Source organism: Episyrphus balteatus, chromosome 3, assembly GCF_945859705.1.
Source record: "Episyrphus balteatus chromosome 3, idEpiBalt1.1, whole genome shotgun sequence".
Taxonomy (NCBI): Eukaryota; Metazoa; Arthropoda; class Insecta; order Diptera; family Syrphidae; genus Episyrphus; species Episyrphus balteatus.
Window position 1 is genome coordinate 86600600 of NC_079136.1, and position 18648 is coordinate 86619247.

The 18648-nt window shown below is 30.2% G+C and overlaps 1 protein-coding gene across 4 annotated transcripts in view; it reads right to left on the reverse strand.

Annotated features, from left to right (window-relative positions):
- The window catches only part of LOC129913295 (protein Malvolio), a 42224-nt gene extending 25089 nt beyond the window's left edge, over window positions 1-17135 (reverse strand). For all 4 annotated transcript variants that reach the window (XM_055991888.1, XM_055991886.1, XM_055991883.1 and 1 more), the window contains exon 1: window positions 16895-17135. The gene's annotated coding sequence lies outside the window, so the exon portion shown is untranslated. The remainder of the gene's footprint in view (window positions 1-16894) is intronic.
- Window positions 17136-18648: the final 1513 nt, after the last annotated feature.

Here is an 18648-nt window from a genome sequence, read left to right on the forward strand (position 1 = left end):
CCTCGGGGTGTTCAGACCCGGATGTCCAGTTGTGGGGTTGGTTGAGTTGGGTTGGTTTGGTTGGCGTTAGCCACGGTAGTAAGCCGACTGGGTGTCGGCGTAAAAGTTAACTTCTTCGTTGTCCATTGAAATTATGTTCTCAGCCAGTATATCCAAAGCGCAAAGGTACTTAGGTTCCGGATGTCGTTGTTGGGCTGTCATTCTTGGTATAGGGTAAGTTTAGCATATGTACAACAAATCGAACTCGTTATAACATTCAAACAAATGACATTACGATGATGGAGAATGCCAAAAGAGTGGCTTACGCAATTCTTATTGTCTGTCTGTCTGCCCGTTTGTATGTAGATAGAGCTACAGCCTAAACTTCTAGAGCGATTTTCTTCAAACTTGATGGTACACAGTTTCGGGTCATTCGCTAGGGGACATATGAATTTTTTTAGGACAAAAACGGTACCAAAGTGAAATAGAAAAGTTAATTTTTTTTTTTTTCAAAAATGGTTCTTACGGTTTTGATTAAAGTTGTGTAGTAATTATTTAGTACATATTACACATAGGAGTCAACTTTTGAAAAAAAAAAAAAATATTTTTTGTACCATTATTAACAGTACCTGCCATAGAACGGTTTTTTTGATTTATGAATTTCTCGTAAGCGTCATAGGCAATTTCAAATTTTAATACAGAACATTTTTTTTTTTTAATTTTTAAAAATTTTCAATAAACACATTTTTGGATTTAAAAAAAAATACATCAACATTTTTTTTTGAAAAATCAATACTTGGGAGATTTATGATCCCCTCAACATCGAGATCATAACAGCGCAGAATAAAAGGAAGAAGAAGAAGCAGCTTAATAAACCAACATTTTGGAGTATTTTTATGAATTTGAAGTTGAATTTGTGAGTTGAAGATTTATAAATTTAAGTTTTTTTATTCTGCCTTATATACGAATGCCAAAGTTCAAAAGCGAACCCCGAAACCTTGTACCTAATACATTTTTTCATACATTCAAACTGTTAAATCTGTTGAAATGATTTAAGTTCTAACAATTTTTTAACATTTTTGAAAAAAATTTGGTGTATGTCATGTTAAAAATAAATTAATAATCTTTTAAAAACGAGATTTAAAAAAAAATTCACCAAAATATTACCAAAAATTGATTTTTCAAAAAACTTTAATATTTTTAAAAAACCTAAAACTGAATTTTTTGAAAATTTCATAAAATTTTTCATATTCGGTTACTTCAACGCTTCTGTATGAAAACTTTCGTTTAAAACAGATGGTCGTTTAAGAGAAATTTAGAAATAAAAAGTAAAAATTAATATGTTTGTACAACCTCATCAAACATTTTTACTTTAAGGCTATATCTAAAAAATATACCTATTTCGAATGAGAAAAAACTTTAACCCTTTTGAGGCGTCATCTAGCGTCAAAATTAAAATCTAAAAATATTGCGGGATTTTTTTTTTTTGTTATTTTGAAATAGTTTTTCCACTTAGGAACTTGGTTCTCAAAAAATCATTAAATAACGAGCGCCCTAATTTACCTATCTGGCACAAAAATGGCATGTTCTGTTTATAATTTTTGATTTTCGAAACCGTTAAGCTGGCAATGCCTTTCGTATCGAAAAGATATTTGCAATTTAAACGATAAAAAAGTACAAAAATAGTTAAGAACATTATAAAAAATAAACGTAAAATACAATTCTACGGGAAATACATGAACGGGTAATTACCCTCGAAGCATCTATTATTAGCATCCCTTCTGTGGTACGAGTAGAATTGTATATAAATAAAAATAACTATAGAACTGTTGATAAAAAAAAAACACACTAACGCCGTTGTAAAATTTTATCATCGTAGACGACGTGATGCAAACAAGAAATAATAGTCAGACATTCGACATTGAGGACGCATCAAATCAACACCTTTACTTGAAGGCCTGAAGGTTATTTAAAAGGGAATCAGATTTCAGATTTACGTTTTCAGTTATTTTATCATTTCATTTCTGCAACTGTAACTGTGTCGATTTGATTAATGATTTAGGTTTGGGGATAAGATGATAAAACAACAAAAGCGATGTCCTAAATAAGAAGTAATATTATGAAACGTGTTACGGATTGTTAAATACTTTTATGTCGATTATCAAAATTTTGATTATGTGCTATGGTGACCATTTGATCTTTTTTTTTAATAAAAAATACTACTTCTTTTGATTATCGTACTTTTTTCAAAGCATGTCCTCAATTTTTAACTTATTTTCCGATGAACTAGAGACTTAAAACTTTAGATATTGCTCAAAACTGGATATTATAAAACATATTAACAAGTTTCCAAACAATCTTAAATTCTTACATTCGATCTTAGTCACTTTCCGATTATAAATAATAAAGTATAAATTTGCAATTTCCTCTTTTGCAGTGAATTTCAAACTTATTTGCTTTTCATTTGCAGTAAGGGTTAAATTTTAGAAGCTTATAGACTTGGCCAAGTCTTGATAAATAGCGCAAGCCACTTTATAGCGAGCAAACGAACAAACACTCAAGCGAATAAAAAACTCTCTTAAAATTTTAAACACAAATATGGTCACCCTAAAGAAGATGTAATGCATTTTACTTTGTTTGCATGTTCTCAACGTTGTAAATAAATTCGTTTACCTACATTGGCCTTTAATTGCTTTCTCAGGAAAACCACAGAATAATAATCGTGAACGCGAATCGTGACACATGGCATTATTAACTTTTTTTTAATTATTTGTATATATTTTATTACAACTTTAATGATTTTATGTCAAAATAGAAGATGTATAACACTCTGGAAATCATAAGACGGAATTAATACATTTTTTTCGAATAAAATTGAAAGATTGAATTTTTTAGAATCGTTAGTAGCATGGTGAAGAGCAATTTAAAGGAAACGCAACCCAAAACCATAAAAAAAACATTAATTCCAAAATGACAATATTACCTCAAAGTTTGAGATGCGAACAAGAAACCTTTTTACGATACAGGTGAAAGTCACAATAGAGTCGATGTGACATATTATCACAATGACCCCAATTTTTGTTTAAAGTCTATTAAACGTTTCGCTGAGACGCTGACAGCCATTTTAATCTAAAAAGCTAATAGGTGCATTCACATTCGTATAGGATAGGCTATATATTCTACAGTCACAACTTGTGACAGTCACACAAATTTTCAAAGTTGTCATCTCCTATGCAGCAGATAACAACTCACAACAACTTAACGAAGAATAAATTCTTTTTGTGATTCTCACAACTTGTGACAGTCACACAAATTTTCAAAGTTGTGATCTCCTATGCAGCAGATAACAACTCACAACAACTTAACGAAGAATAAATTCTTTTTGTGATTCTCACAACTTGTGACAGTCACAAAAATTCTCAAAGTTGTGATCCTCTATGCAGCAATCAATCAAACAAAAAATTAAATCAATAATAAAAGATAATGTGCATTAATAAAAGAGCATTGGAAATCATAGTTGTACACTTTCATGGTATCCATCTTTACTCTTTTACACTTTTGAATTTGATGTTAAGCACCATGAGCCTGCAAAGTTAAACATATTTAAATGTCAGACAGTGGTTACTTAGATAATCGGCTAAGACCACTTAAGAGTAACCCGTGCTATAGGTTTTCTGTTGTTAGAATATTAATACCATAAACAAACCTAGCAAAAGAGCTTTTATTCATTAAAGAATTCCTCTAAGATCTCAGAATTAAAATTGGTGTTTACCTCCAGAACTTCATTTCTTATCGTTTAAAAATGTGGCTTCAAGTTTATGACTCATTTTCGATTACTTTGTTGCACTTTAATTAAATTTAAAAAAAAAGTGAGATCTTAATTAAGATTGTTTAGTATTGGTAAAGTGCACATTGACGGAAGTTAACTTTAAGTTTACTCACGTTAATGTGTGAATTCACATGTTAACCACAAAATTGGCTGTAAATAATTGATTTACAAGCATATGAACCATTAAATAAATTTAACCGTTGGTTGCCATAAACTTTGACAAAAGTGAAATATATTTTTTCACTAAAACGTTACAATATTCTTTGTATATAATATTTCCACGAAACATTAAAATAAGTAAAGTTAAAACATTATTTATTTCAACGTGACATTATATCTTTTGGGAAAAAACTGAGTAAAATATGGTCACGTTTTTTCTTAAGAGAAAAATTATCATTATATTTTGTCAGTATCTATATTAATATACATATTTACTTTTCACTTCATAACATTATTATTAGCACAGTAATTGCAGGCGTTTTTCTTTGTAAAATTATTGATGAGTAATGAAGTAACGACTATTAAAGACTTTGTAGAAATATTCATGTTTTTTTTTTATTATTGTAAGATAAATACATATCTAAGCAATAATAAAATCAGTAAGTAACTGCCATACGACAAGAACTACGAAAAAGAGACCCAATATTCTTCTGTGTTTAACATTTCTTTATTAAACAAAGCTTGTTAAAGATCAAATTGTCAATTTATTCATCAATCAACAACTGAAAGTTACTACATATGTATTCAATAGTCAAATTTTCATTTTTTTTTTTTTTTTTTTCTAAGCAAAACTGTATTTTGTTCCTCGTATTCCAATGGTTAATATATATAAACATATTAATTTTGTCTCAACAAACTTAGGTTAGAGAAAACGTGATATCAACTTTTGATATTCACATCTTCTTGGACAGTAAAGTCACCATCAAATCCATTGAATTCGACTACACAAAATCTTAAACTTCCCTTATTGTCGATTATCTCTTTTCGAGATGGCGCGGCAGTTTAAAACATTCACCTCTTTTGGGTGTCGAATCACAGAGACATTCATCGAAATTGTATAACTAGTGAACTCGCTAAAATGTATCATCCTTACCAATCCTTTTTGGTGAGGAAGTTTGCATACCTATCCCTATTTGTAAACTTTGGTTCACCAAGATTTTCACTTGTATGGACACAAAAAATTGTGGTCAGCTTTAAATCAAAAACGCTCGAAAAATGTGTTATCTCTGAACAGACTGTGCATTACCTCACTAATGGGTGTCATAACAGGACAATGGCTTATCAGCATGTACGCTCTGTAACTTGGCGTATCCACTAACGATCTCTGCAAAAGCTGTATGGATGAGAAGGAAGAGGAAACGAGTTCTCATGTAGGGTCAATGTGGGTAAATGTAAACAATTTCATGTCTTTTTTTTCTTTTGACTTTAGATTTTAATATGTTTTAACGGAACAACTTGAATGGTACCTTCAAATGCAAATATGAAATGATGGCAATTCTTCTCTATAAATATGAACAAATATTTCGCAAATTGTTTAAATAACTGTCAAATATGGCATGTTTACAAATACCCCACCATGTTTGTGTTTTTTTACAAATTCGGGGTAAAAGTAAACGGTGGTTTAAAATTTAGAATTTCCTCTTTATCATATGGATAACGACTTGAAAAACGTTCAAGATGGTATTTGACAAAAACTTTTTCAAATTCCAATAAAAGTTTTTGTTTTCTTCCTTTGATTCTTTATATAGGCACCCAATATGCATCCTGAGCAGCTCTGAACGTCATATTTTTTTTTTTTTTTTACCTCAAAGACCAATTTTGCAACATCATACACTGAAAATGATGGTGTTGGTACTTTAAAATGTGACTCCGCGCCACTTTACCAATAGTAATTGACTAAAAATACTTTATTTTTATTAAAACCAATAATTTCAGCAAAAATATATGTTTATATTTACCCCCAGAATACGTTGTTTACATTTACCCATTATGAAAAATATTCTGGGGTAAATGTAAACACATGCAAATCGACATAAATGTTCTGTATTTTAAAATTTGCTTGTTTCATATAGAATCTACATTAAAATTAAAAACTAAAAAGTATATGCAAATTATACTGACTTAATTGAATCTGCAAAAATATTTAATTTTTCTGCAAGACTAACGACTTGTTTGACACTTTAAAAAATTATCTTTCACGGAAAATACGCTCGTCGAATGAATTCTCTCTTGACAGCAATGAGCTTGACGTATAAGTTAAAAGATACATGCGTCCGCGATTTGTACTTATGTATGCATCAAAGAGATTTAACTGAAGCTTGTTATGAGCCATGTTCTCATTTACCCCTGTTTACATTTACCCACATTGACCCTATTATTGCAATGAACCCAGTGGTTTAGTCATAACCGACATAAAAAGTCTTTTCCGCTTCATTAAAAGCTCTAAATTGTTCGACGTGTAGGAAAATTCATCGATTCTAGATTTGTGACCTCACAGTAACCTAACAATTTATTCTTAATGGCAAAATAAACATAATTCCTTTTGAAAATACCCATTCTTTAGGTTGATTTGATCTGGCACATTGTGTGACCTTAAATTTTTGTAAGATTTTTTTTGGCGACTGGATTTTGTTTCAAAAATGAAAAGCTTCATGAGCTGTTAAAGAGTAAATCCAAATCATTTTTAATGAATTAAATCTTTGTATGAAACAAAAACTACTAGTATGCTAAAAAGTCAAAATTTGCTATTTAATAAATAACTCCTTCTTCTTCCTTTTTCTCGGCACTGTTATGATCTCGATGTCGAGGGGATCATAACTATCCCACCTATCTTCACACTAGTGATCCGCCTGTGGGGTTCACCGGGTTGATCTCAGAAATCGGCGGCAAGCCTCCCGGTTTTATATTGTTCCATTTCTAAGGCCAACTGAATGCTGGTGTTTTTGCATTTGCTTGTACCAAGAGTTTTTAGGCCTACCTTTCTTTTTATTTCGTGTGGGAACGTTATTTGATAAATAACTTAAATTATTTAATATTTTTCATCTTATCTGCTTAGCAATGACAATGAGTACTGAATTATTTATAATCATATTGTTATAAATAAAAACGGTTCTAAGCTTTAATATCATTTTTTCTATTTATACCAAAAAAAAAGCAGTGCCCTGCAATTAGCAAGTGCAACTTCTGTAAAAAAAAGTTTTAAAATTAGTCAAGAACCTTAAACCTTAAATATACAATATTATTAGGTATAACACAGATAAAATTTAAGTGGCACGTTTGATTATATTGTTTGGTTCGATTTTATCACCAATACAAAATTATTATGTACTGCACTCTATAAAGTATGTTAAACTATTCAGATTTCTTTTAATTACAAAAAATAAACTTGAAATGAAAACAATGTTAACTGGTATACAGAAAAATTTTGATGATAAGTCATTCAGGTAATCAGGTACGTTGACTTTTTATCGGTATTGTTAAATAAATTTTATAGATTACACAAAATATAAATTAAAATGTGAAATATAACGAAAACTGGTATAAATGTTTGTATCTTCCTTTATAATTTAGTTTATTAACCTTATAAAAGTCAAACAAAAATGTAATTAGGATGCACAAAAAACGCTTTCATAAAATGAAATTTTTTAATTATACATATGTATTTTGTTTTATTTATATAAATCCGGAAAAAAAACTTTAAGGTCAGATCCTTAGTAAGAAAATGGGGGGACATTCAGTATTCTTCACAGTCGATTGTGGATGTATCATACAAGATGAAAAATAAAAACCCTTTGCAGACACTGCTTTCCCCCATTTTACTTACAGCTTTAACTAAAAGCCATTAAAAAGCATTTAATGGATCATAGGCTAAACGCATTAAACCCAAAATATGTATAAAAACCGACATGAATTTTGAAATATGATATTTCATACGATAACCTTGTTTACTGTGACAAAGCATTATGCATGACAATTTAAGGTTTTGTTTTTAATAAACAAGGAATAAATAAAAACATACGATTAGATATGTGCAGTGTACATGTTTAAAAGGTTTCAAATTGAAAAAAAAAAAAAATGTACCAGATTGATAACTGTCTTTAGCGTTGCAACATTTTCATTCAATAGGTTACTAAGCGTGTAAGCTTATCACCAAAAACTGTCGGTGGTTGTAAAAAAAAAGCTAAACCCTTTTATCAAAATTTGTCATCAAGTTATATAAAGTTGAGACATTTGACATCTGTATTAAATAAATAAAAAGACTCGATGGCTTTTGATGTATTCCGTCTAACATAAATACAGTAACCGAAATAATTAAAAATACAGTGATTCTAAAACGTGGAGGTTAAGATACTAACGTTATGATAAAATATTATTACAAAAAAACAATATTTTTAGATTCTCTCATCAAATACAAATTAATTTTCCATTTCTTTCAATAAATAAGTGCAAAGGGTGTGAAATAACTATAAAGGCACTGATTTTTTCTTAAAATATTTTTATTTAGTTGTAAAGTTTTTGCAAAGGTGGATTTAATGAAAATTTATAAAACTCCGTCATATAACTGAATGGAACCAACATTGAAAATACTTAATTATTTATTGAGCTATAATTCCCGCAATTTGACAGTGGAGGAAATGGTAATTTTTGCAGCACATAAGGAAAGTGGTTTATCAACCGAATTTCCAGATTTTTAATTTTCAAATGTTTGCCGTTTTCAATCCGGGTAACAATTTGCTACCGGAAAACAAATAATATTCTCCAAAAAAAAAGTCCAACGGAAATCAGAACAACCGTTTTCAATCCGTACGGATTTAATTTTCGTTTCCGTTTTCAAATTCGAACGAATATTATAACAGCCGTGTAAGTCACAATTTCAAAAATTTTCAGTAGAGCGATTTCAAAACTTAAACTGTTAACTCTCATGCAACTTTATGTCGTGCAATTAAAACTTTGAACAACTGCACGAAAAAAAACACGGTTATCACACAGGAACGCGCAGAATTCATCTGGCTTTCTTGTCATAAATTAAAACGAAAATTCAAAATTTTGGACTTAGACTAGTCCTATCTTTTATCTACTATCGAAATAATGTAGTTCAAACCTATAGTAAATTTTTTGAGATATTCAATTTGGTTAAGTCGTGGTTATAAAATATGTTTACCAAATTCTTAAAAAAATAAGAAAAGAAATTTGAAAAATGTTAAAAATGCGAAGATTTTAATTTTGTCGTATATAAATTACCGAAGCTCTGAACTCTCTTCATCAGAAAGTTTATACATATTTAGTTAAAAGGCAGATATGTAAACCAACATAAAAACTTTCAACTTATTTAAATATTACATATTTGTATCTAGTTATCTACTTCAAATCTTTAAATCTATAGGAAGATATTAAAGAAGTGTCGAAATTATTTAAATTTAATCATTAAATTAAGAAAAAAACGTAAAATCTAGCTTGGCAACTTTTATTTTCATCTCATAATTGAGTTTACTGCACTTTTTTCAATTAACAGGCGTATCTCCCGCCAGATAGAAGATGGCTCCTTCATTTATGTTCACTGTACCTACATTTTAAGTATGCGGGCAATACTAATACATATCTACTAGAAAAAAAAACTTCGCAATTAATTAATCAAAAAATGTTTGTCACTCTGATTGACAACTTTAATATAATCTTGCAACATACAAAATGCCTAAATCCTCATTAAGACTAATCAATTACATATATGTATGTATATAAAAAAAATATTATTAATTTATGATGAAACTTTAATGTGTTGATGAAATTATTAAGTTTTTTTTTGTTGTTGTTGTTTGTTCAAATTCAACAAAAATGCAATTAATATTTTCATACAACTTTAGCTTAACTGAATATTATAGAACTTGTCTACCCCAAATACCATCTAAGTAATTTTTCAATTTAATTCCCAGCTTCATTGCTCCTTATCTGAGAACGCGCAAATTTTTGTTTTTGCCACATTAACCTTCTAACTGCCTTCACATCACAGCAAGGGGACGACCACAACAAAAACTGATAGTGCCTCTGCCTAGCTTATGTAGAAAACACATACAGTGCCGTTAGAAAAATTTTGGTCAAACATTTTATCGGGATCAGTTCTTGGAATTTAGGAACGCTACGGGTTTTTTGCACTAGGTAGAAACATGTCGTTCAAACACTGTTTGTATGTTGATGTTATTATTAATAAGAGCTGCATTTGGTTCGTGATAGCAGTCCAATACGAACCGAAGTGATTTAAGAAAAATCAGTTCGGAACATAAAGCCAAGCTCATGAAAGCTGGACTTAGAGCACCCAAGCCGGTACTGAAGCCGAATTTTCAAAAAGAGTCAGAAAAAACCATTGCTCTGGGCTCAGGAACAACTAAATTAGACTCAAGACATGTGGAACAATGTCTTCTTATCCGACGAATCGAAATTCAAGCTACATGTTGGTGATGGGAGGATCCTTGCGCGAAGAGAACCGAAACAAAGACTAAGTTCTGATTGCATTTTACTAATGTCCCCCAAAACTGAAGGTGTGGGGATGCTTCTCTGGAGATGAAAAAGGAAGAATGGTCTTTCTAAAATCCAAAGACACTGCAAAAGTTTAACTTCGAGTCCTGGAATATGTATTAGAGCCCACGGTGCTAAAGCTTTTTGGGGACACTTGCAGATTAATTTTCCAATAGGACAATGCTCCCTGTCATACAGCGTCGTAAATTGTTATTTATTTATTTATTTATTTTTAATATGACTAACTAATATTAATCTTTAAAATAAGCTAAGACTTTTATGATTAAAAATAATATTTGCATTTTTTTTTTATTTCTAAGGTTAAAAAGTAATTCCAAGAAAATAATAATATGAATACTAAGAGGCCTTGATTGGCCTCCGTTTTTGAGATATTACCGTTATAAAATGCTAAAAAACGTCATTTTGGCGGTTTTCGAGCTACTGTTTTTATGTGGGGTAATTCAAAAACTGTTTAAATTTTCCCGATATCTCTTTAATTGCTCGAGATATCTTAAATTTCAGTTAATAAGATAAGGAGAAACTAAACTTAATCACAAGAACCAAAATATACTTTTCTGAAGGTTTTTGGGTTGCTTAACTCGAATCCGCATTCAGAAAAATTCTATTAGCTTCCGTTCTTGAAATATAAGCGTTATAAAAAACAACCTTTTTTTGCATTTCATAACGGTAATATTTCAAGAACGGAGGCCAATAGAATTTTTCTGATTGCGGATTCGAGTTCAGCAACCCAAAAACCTTTAGAAAAGTACATTTTGGTTCTTATGGCAAAAAAAGTTTAATTTGGTTGGTCAGTGCTGTTTCAGCACACAGAGATAGTAATTCAATGTCAAAAAACGACTTTATTTCCAAAACAGCCTATTGAACACCAATTGTTTTTTCCAAAATGGCCTATACAAAATGTTCTTTCCAATAAGGCCTCTTCAGTATAAAAAATATCAATATGGCGTATGATAAAACGCCACATTACGATGATGGAGGAGTTATAAAAGTAGTTTTGGTCATTACTTCCGTCCGTCCATCTGTACACCGTGCTAGGACCTTAACAGTCTAGCGATTTTAATTAAATTTTGTGTACTTAAGGGTTTTAGTAAATAATATTAAGAATCTGTGTTTTTAGTTTTTCTCAAAAATTTGGATAATGGAAATGGCGTTGTAGTTTTTTTTGTGAAAATTGACTTATTTTTTAGCTTATTTTAATTCAATTTCATTTATAAAAATGAATTTTTGTTTCTTGTTATAAACTAAAATACTGATATTGATAAAGGTATATTTACAAAAAATTTTAAAAAAAATCGTGATTTTAACTGAAAAAGAAGATTTTTTTAATAGTTTTACTTCCAAAAGAAGACATAATTCAATTATACTTCCAAAAGCAGATATACCGACTCTTTAATAAGGAATTTACAATATAAAGACTTAAGATATATTTATTTTGAAAACTTTAATTTTATTAAAATTTCGTATAGAATAAATTTGTAGAAGATTATTTTGCTCTATATCTTCTGTATTACGAAGTAAAGGTTTTTGGCACCCCAAAACTGGACATCCGGGTCTGAACACCCCGAGGACAACCTAGTCAGCAGACTTTTTAAATTAAGTTTATCCATGTATAATATTTATCTATATTTTATAACTTAGTCATTGTATAAGGTTAGGCCCCTTCTGTGCCAACAAAATTTTATATCAACCAATGTATCTTAGAAATAAGTTAATTTTAAGTCAATTGTAAATAACAAGTTCAATAAAATAAATTGAATTGAATTGACATTTAAAGGTTTTTGGCATTTTACTCAAAACTACCTTCAGGTCAGATAGCTGGTTTTGGAAATCACCTCCTAAATTTTTTATAATCATAAAAGTTAAATCAATTTCCATTGATTTAAAAAATAAATGGTTTTATGACAGGTACCGTTAATAATGATTTTCAAAAAAGTTTTTTTTTTATTAAAAGGTAGACTTTGAATTTTTTAACAAAATCGTTGGAGCTGTTTTTGAGAAATTTCAAATTTACTAAAATCGGTATATGACAAGTACCTACCGTTATATTTGGTTAAACAAAAATTAATTTTAAAAACCCCTCTGGAGAGTCTCCAAAAACTCTACAAACCAAATTTGACATTAATCGGTCCATCCGTTTAAGCTGTAGCTTCGTTTACAGACAGACAAGCTGACAAACAGACAGACAAGCTGACAGACAGACAGACGGACTTCCGGGATCCACTTTTTTGACGTTCTCTATCATCGTAATGTCATGTCTGATAGATAATCACTTCTTGCTCCCGTGACCATGATTGAAAAATTTCAAAATTTTTATTGTATTATAAGACAATTTGAAACATTAACGGCCGATTTCTTCACAGAGTCCTAGCACTAGTACCGGTCCTAGTCCTAAAGTTAGTACTCAAATCGGTATCAACTCATTTCTTCACTCAGGTACTAAGCCTTAGAACTGTCAATTTAGGACCGAGTACTAGTTAGGACTCGGTACTAGCTAGCTCCTCAAAATCAGCTAGGACCTGGTTATTATACCAATCGTTAGGACTCAAATCGGTACCAAATGATTTCTTCACCAAAGTCCTAAGCCTTAGTACTGTCAAATTGGTACCGAGTATTAGTTAGGACTCGGTATTTGTTAGGACCTCGAAATCGGTAGTCTAGCGCTTAGTACTTGACTCAAAGCAATGAATTTCATTCATTTCATTTAATTTTTTTAATTTCTTGGGTGTTGTTTCGTGCTTTTTTGTTGATTTTGATGAAATAAATGATTTTTTAAATTTACCAAGAACACCTGAAATGAGAAATGCAATACCAGAACGTGAAGAATGAACAAAAGAACACTTGTGGCTGAAAAAGTAACAAAAATGTATATCGAACTTTTTAAAAGTGAAAACCAAGTCAAAATAGAGGGGATTTGCGTAGACACTCTGCATTTGCATTTCTCGACGCCCGACAATGCTGGAAACCATTTACGATTAAAGTTGTACTCATATGTACTTGGAAAAAAGTAACCTGCGACTACTCAAAGTATGATCTTTCGAGTTAATTTTTTGGGTGCAACAATTTTTGAACCACAGTATCACAGATGGATGTCCGACATTAATCTTCTAGTTTCGAACACAAAATAATATGTTTGTTCCATTAACAATAGTTTTGGAGGCTATGTGCAAGCTCGTCTACAAGTAATGTTAAAATAATGCGATTTTCACCGATGCCTTATATGAGACATAACACACAACAAAAAAAGAAATGCGCCTTAAAAAAACTGTTATTTTTATTGAAATATGTAAAATTACACATCTATATGCAAACTGTCTATGTTATTTCTTTATGTGATTATTCTTCCTATAGGCGACTGGTGGTTCATCCGTTGCTAGTCCAGATTATTGAAATCCCTCGTCATTGTTGGTGATCTGGTTATTAGCTTTGCCAATTTTAATTAGATCAAAACATTCCATTTTTGATTGTCACATTTCTTGATTGAACTTTATTTTCTTTTCTTGTTGGGTCTTTTTAAGCTTTATTATAATTTTTTTGTAAATATTTTCTCAATGGTCATATCATTAATTTAACGTTTTATGTCTATTAGTACAGGAAAGTTAGTAAAAAAACAAGCATATTGTGGAACGAAATATAGGACGGCTGAATTTTTCAAATCTTAAAGAGGGACATTAGAAAAGCTTAAGTCCGGGTTTTCGGGACACCACCCCCCTGGCCAAATCCGCCATTTTGGAAAACGCGAATCGCTCTATATTTCAAAACTATTTATCCTAGAGAAATGGTTGTCAGAATAAAGTTCCTGGAAATTTAATTATCTTTTTCTTTGTAATACATTATTTTTCTGAGCGGGCAATAGTTTTGAGGTTATGTTGTTTTAATTTATTTTTTTTTTCGGTTTTTTAAGATTTTATCATTTCCGGTAATAGTAACATAATTTTATATACAGTACAAGTTATAGACCATCAAATTTCCAATAATTTGGTATATTTTTGAAAGTCATGCGATGTATGAGTCGAAAGTTATTGATCTGAAAACTATAGTCTAAGTACAGGAAAGTTAGTAAATAAAACAGGCATTTTGTGAAACGAAATATAGGAAGGCTGATTTTTTCAAATCTGAAAGAGGAGTATTAGAAAAGCTTAAGTCCTGGTTCTCGGGACGCCAAGCACCTGGCGAAATCCGCCATTTTGAAAAACGTGAATTGGTCTATATCTGCTACATTATTTACTTGACCGAATAGGTTACTTAACCAAAGTTGTAGGTAGTATAAATATCTTTGTACATTCACTGTTTTTCAGCGAAGACAACACTTTTGAGGTTATGTTGTTTTTTTTTTTTAATTTTTTTATTTTTCTCAGTCTCTATGATAGAAACATAATTTTTAGCATCATAAAAGTTGGATGTTTGACTTAAAACAAAATATGTGTACCACAATATTTTACGGTTTACCATAACCCACCTTAATAACTAACTTCCTCTCATATCATATGTTTCTTGTTCTTACATTACGTACACGATTTAGTATTTTAGGTATAAACCTTATGCAAAAACATTTTAACTAGTATATTTTTAGAAAATATTAAAATTCCGTATCTTTGGTTTGAAAAATCATATAATCTTCAAAAGTATATCAAATTAATGGAATATTGATGTTCTACAACTTTAATAATGCTAAAAAGTTTTCTATCATAGAGACTGAGAAAAATTAAAAACACCGAAAAAATAAAAAATTAAACAACATAACCTTATTGTCCTCGCAGAAAAACAGTGAATGCACAAGAAAAGATATTTATATTACCTACAACTTTGGTTAAGTAACTTATTCGGTCAAGTCAATAGTTTAGTAGATATACACCAATTCACGTTTTTCAAAATGGCGGATTTCGCCATGGGGTTGGTGTCCCGAGAACCAGGACTTAAGCTTTTCTAATACCCTTATTTCAAATTTAAAAAAATCAGCCTTCCTATATTTCGTTTCACAAAATGCCTGTTTTATTTACTAACTTTCCTGTACTTAGACTATAGTTTTCAGATCAATAACTTTCGACTCATACATCGCATGACTTTCAAAAATATACCAAATTATTGGAAATTTGATGGTCTATAACTTGTACTGTATATACAATTATGTTACTATTACCGGGAATGATAAAATCTTAAGAAACCGAAAAAAAATAAATTAAAGCAACATAACCTCGAAACTATTGCCCGCTCAGAAAAATAATGTATTACAAAGAAAAAGATAATTAAATTTCCAGGAACTTTGGTCTGACAACCATTTCTCTAGGATAAATAGTTTTGGAAATATAGAGCGATTCGCGTTTTCCAAAATGGCGGATTTCACCAGGTTGGTGGCGTCCCGAAAACCAGGACTTAAGCTTTCCTAATGTCCTTCTTTCAGATTTGAAAAATTCAGCCGTCCTATATTTCGTTCCACGAAAAAGTCTATCTTTCCTGTACTATATTTGTTTTGTTTTATTTGTTGAAATATCAAAATAAAATAATTTAAAACATCAAAATATTGTCAAAATGACAGTTAGACCAGTTTTATACGAATTAATTCTTAGGACCGCGTTGTGAACTTAGATCAGGTCCTATAAATGTGAAGAAATGCTCAGGTCCTAACTTTTCCTTAGGACCGAGTACTAGTGCTAGGACCTGGTCTAGCTAGACCGGGTACTAAGCTGGCTTAGTACTCATGTGAAGAAACTGGCCGTAAGAAACACATTTGACAAAATTCGGAAAAAAAATTACAAAAAAAAAGTTTTACCAACATTTTCGAACAGCACTGTACCACAGCACATACATAAATTTAAATTGATAACCTGTTCATCCCAAATAAAAAAAAATGCCACTCTTGCACAAAATGAGGCATTAATCAATTGAATCTTATTGATCAATAAGATCATTAAAATAATAGAAAAATATCTGATTTGGAAAGAAATCCGTAAAAGGCTTTGCTAACTACTGCTTTGCGAGTCAAAGTATAGTCAGTCAGTGGTCAATAACCTGCGACCTGTATTCGTGTCCCCAAACATGCCCCCTGCAGAAAACTAACTAACCAAACAACCAACAACAACAATCGTCAATCATGAAAGACTCAGCTAGCAGCTAGCGAATAATAAAAATACATTTTTACACATGTTGCAGAATCATAGGTCAGGTAGAGAAGCAGTAAATGGAACCACATTTTTTTGAAGGTTTTTATAGATTTGGAAGCAAGGTGGTTTGCCTTGAATTAAAGAGCCAACTTGAGAGAAGAGATTCGATCATGCAATAGACAGGTTAACAAGTGCGAAATTTATAATGCACATGTTAGAGCTGTTATTTACAACTACAAACTCATTTACGCATTTAGCGTATTTTGAAAAAAATAATTCACGTCAACAAAAATGAACAAAGGTAAATATAAATAAAACGTTTTTTTTGTCGAAAACAACAAAAAAAAAAAATTAAAAACACACAAAAAAATGGAAATGCATATTTTTGACAGATAAATTCCAGAGAAATAAATATACATCATTCCTTCCACTTCTTTTTTATCTCTTTCGCACTTACATATGAGAATTTAGCAAACACAAATCGATTCTTCCGATTGATGGAAAAAGAAAAATGATAACGGGGAAATTATGAACTTTTTGTTGAGATGGAAAATCTCGTATAAATTTTAAACAAAAAAGAACAACCGAAACTTATTGAATCACAATATGCGAATAAATTTTGTAAGATTCTTTGTTTTTTTTTTTTAATCTTTTTATAATAAATTCACTCCACCATTATCTAATCCTAAAAAAAAAACGGCGAGACGACGACAAAAATATTTTCACTTTGTACTTGTACACGCCTGTCCGTTCACTAGAAGTGGCAGCTTCACAATGCAAGAGTTTTGTGTGTACTCAGCTGTTCATATATTCATTCCAGGCATATGCATCTCACTCGCACACATAATTTGTGAACTATTCACAATAAAGTTGTAAGTTTTTTATGATAAGCACATTTTAAAAAATGTGCATTGATTTTATTTTTATTAATTTTTATAACAAGATTTTAATTTGTTAATTGTTATCTTTTGGTATCAATTTATTGATTTTAATAGGTTTTTATATAGACCAGTGCCGATGCCTTCAAAAACATTAAAAAGTACAAAAAAATCATAGTAGGAAGAAACCCATTGGAAAAGGAGGGGAATATGATAAGAATGAAAGGAAAAATAAATTACGGGCGAGCCGAGTTCGGGAAGTGGGTGGGTTGAGTTTTTAATGGTAAAAAATGGTATATCTCGATTTCCGGCAAAACTACAAATCCTATAGAAAAAAGTTGTATGGCAAAGTTGTAGGTAATAAAAAGATCTACAACTTTTGTATCAACAATTTTTTCACATAACCTCAAAATTTATGTGAAAAATTCAAAAAACCGAGTTTTTGGTTTTTTATTTTTATCTTTTTCAAAAACAAAAATTTTTTTACGAAATTTGGCGAAAACTTACCTTATTATGTTCCAAATACACTGTAATTTATTTGCTTTAAAATATTAATTTGTTCACCTTATTTTGACTTTATACCAAAAAAACACCCTAATTTTCAATCGAAAATTCACGTGTCAAAATATCAGCTTTTTTCAAAAAGTCGGTGGGCATTTCGTTCTTTAAAATGTCTATTTTCTGATGGTGTAAAAAAAATTTTACATTAGTCTACTATAGACCATGTTCTAGTAAAATTCAAAAAATGAAAAAAGCTTGAATTCGAAAAAAAATTTTTATCATTGTTTACAATTTTGGCCTATTTATTCAAATTTACACTTTAATTACTCAAAAAACGTAAGATTTCATGTAACATTGATTAATCTTACGTTTTTTGAGTAATTAAAGTGTAAATTTGAATAAATAGGCCAAAATTGTAAACAATGATAAAAAATTTTTTTCGAATTCAAGCTTTTTTCATTTTTTGAATTTTACTAGAACATTGTCTATAGTATACTAATGTCAAATTTTTTTTACACCATCAGAAAATAGACATTTTAACGAACGAAATGCCCACCGACTTTTTGAAAAAAGCTGATATTTTGACACGTGAATTTTCGATTGAAAATTAGGGTGTTTTTTTGGTATAAAGTCAAAATAAGGTGAACAAATTAATATTTTAAAGCAAATAAATTACAGTGTATTTGGAACATAATAAGGTAAGTTTTCGCCAAATTTCGTAAAAAAATTTTTGTTTTTGAAAAAGATAAAAATAAAAAACCAAAAACTCGGTTTTTTGAATTTTTCACATAAATTTTGAGGTTATGTGAAAAAATTGTTGATACAAAAGTTG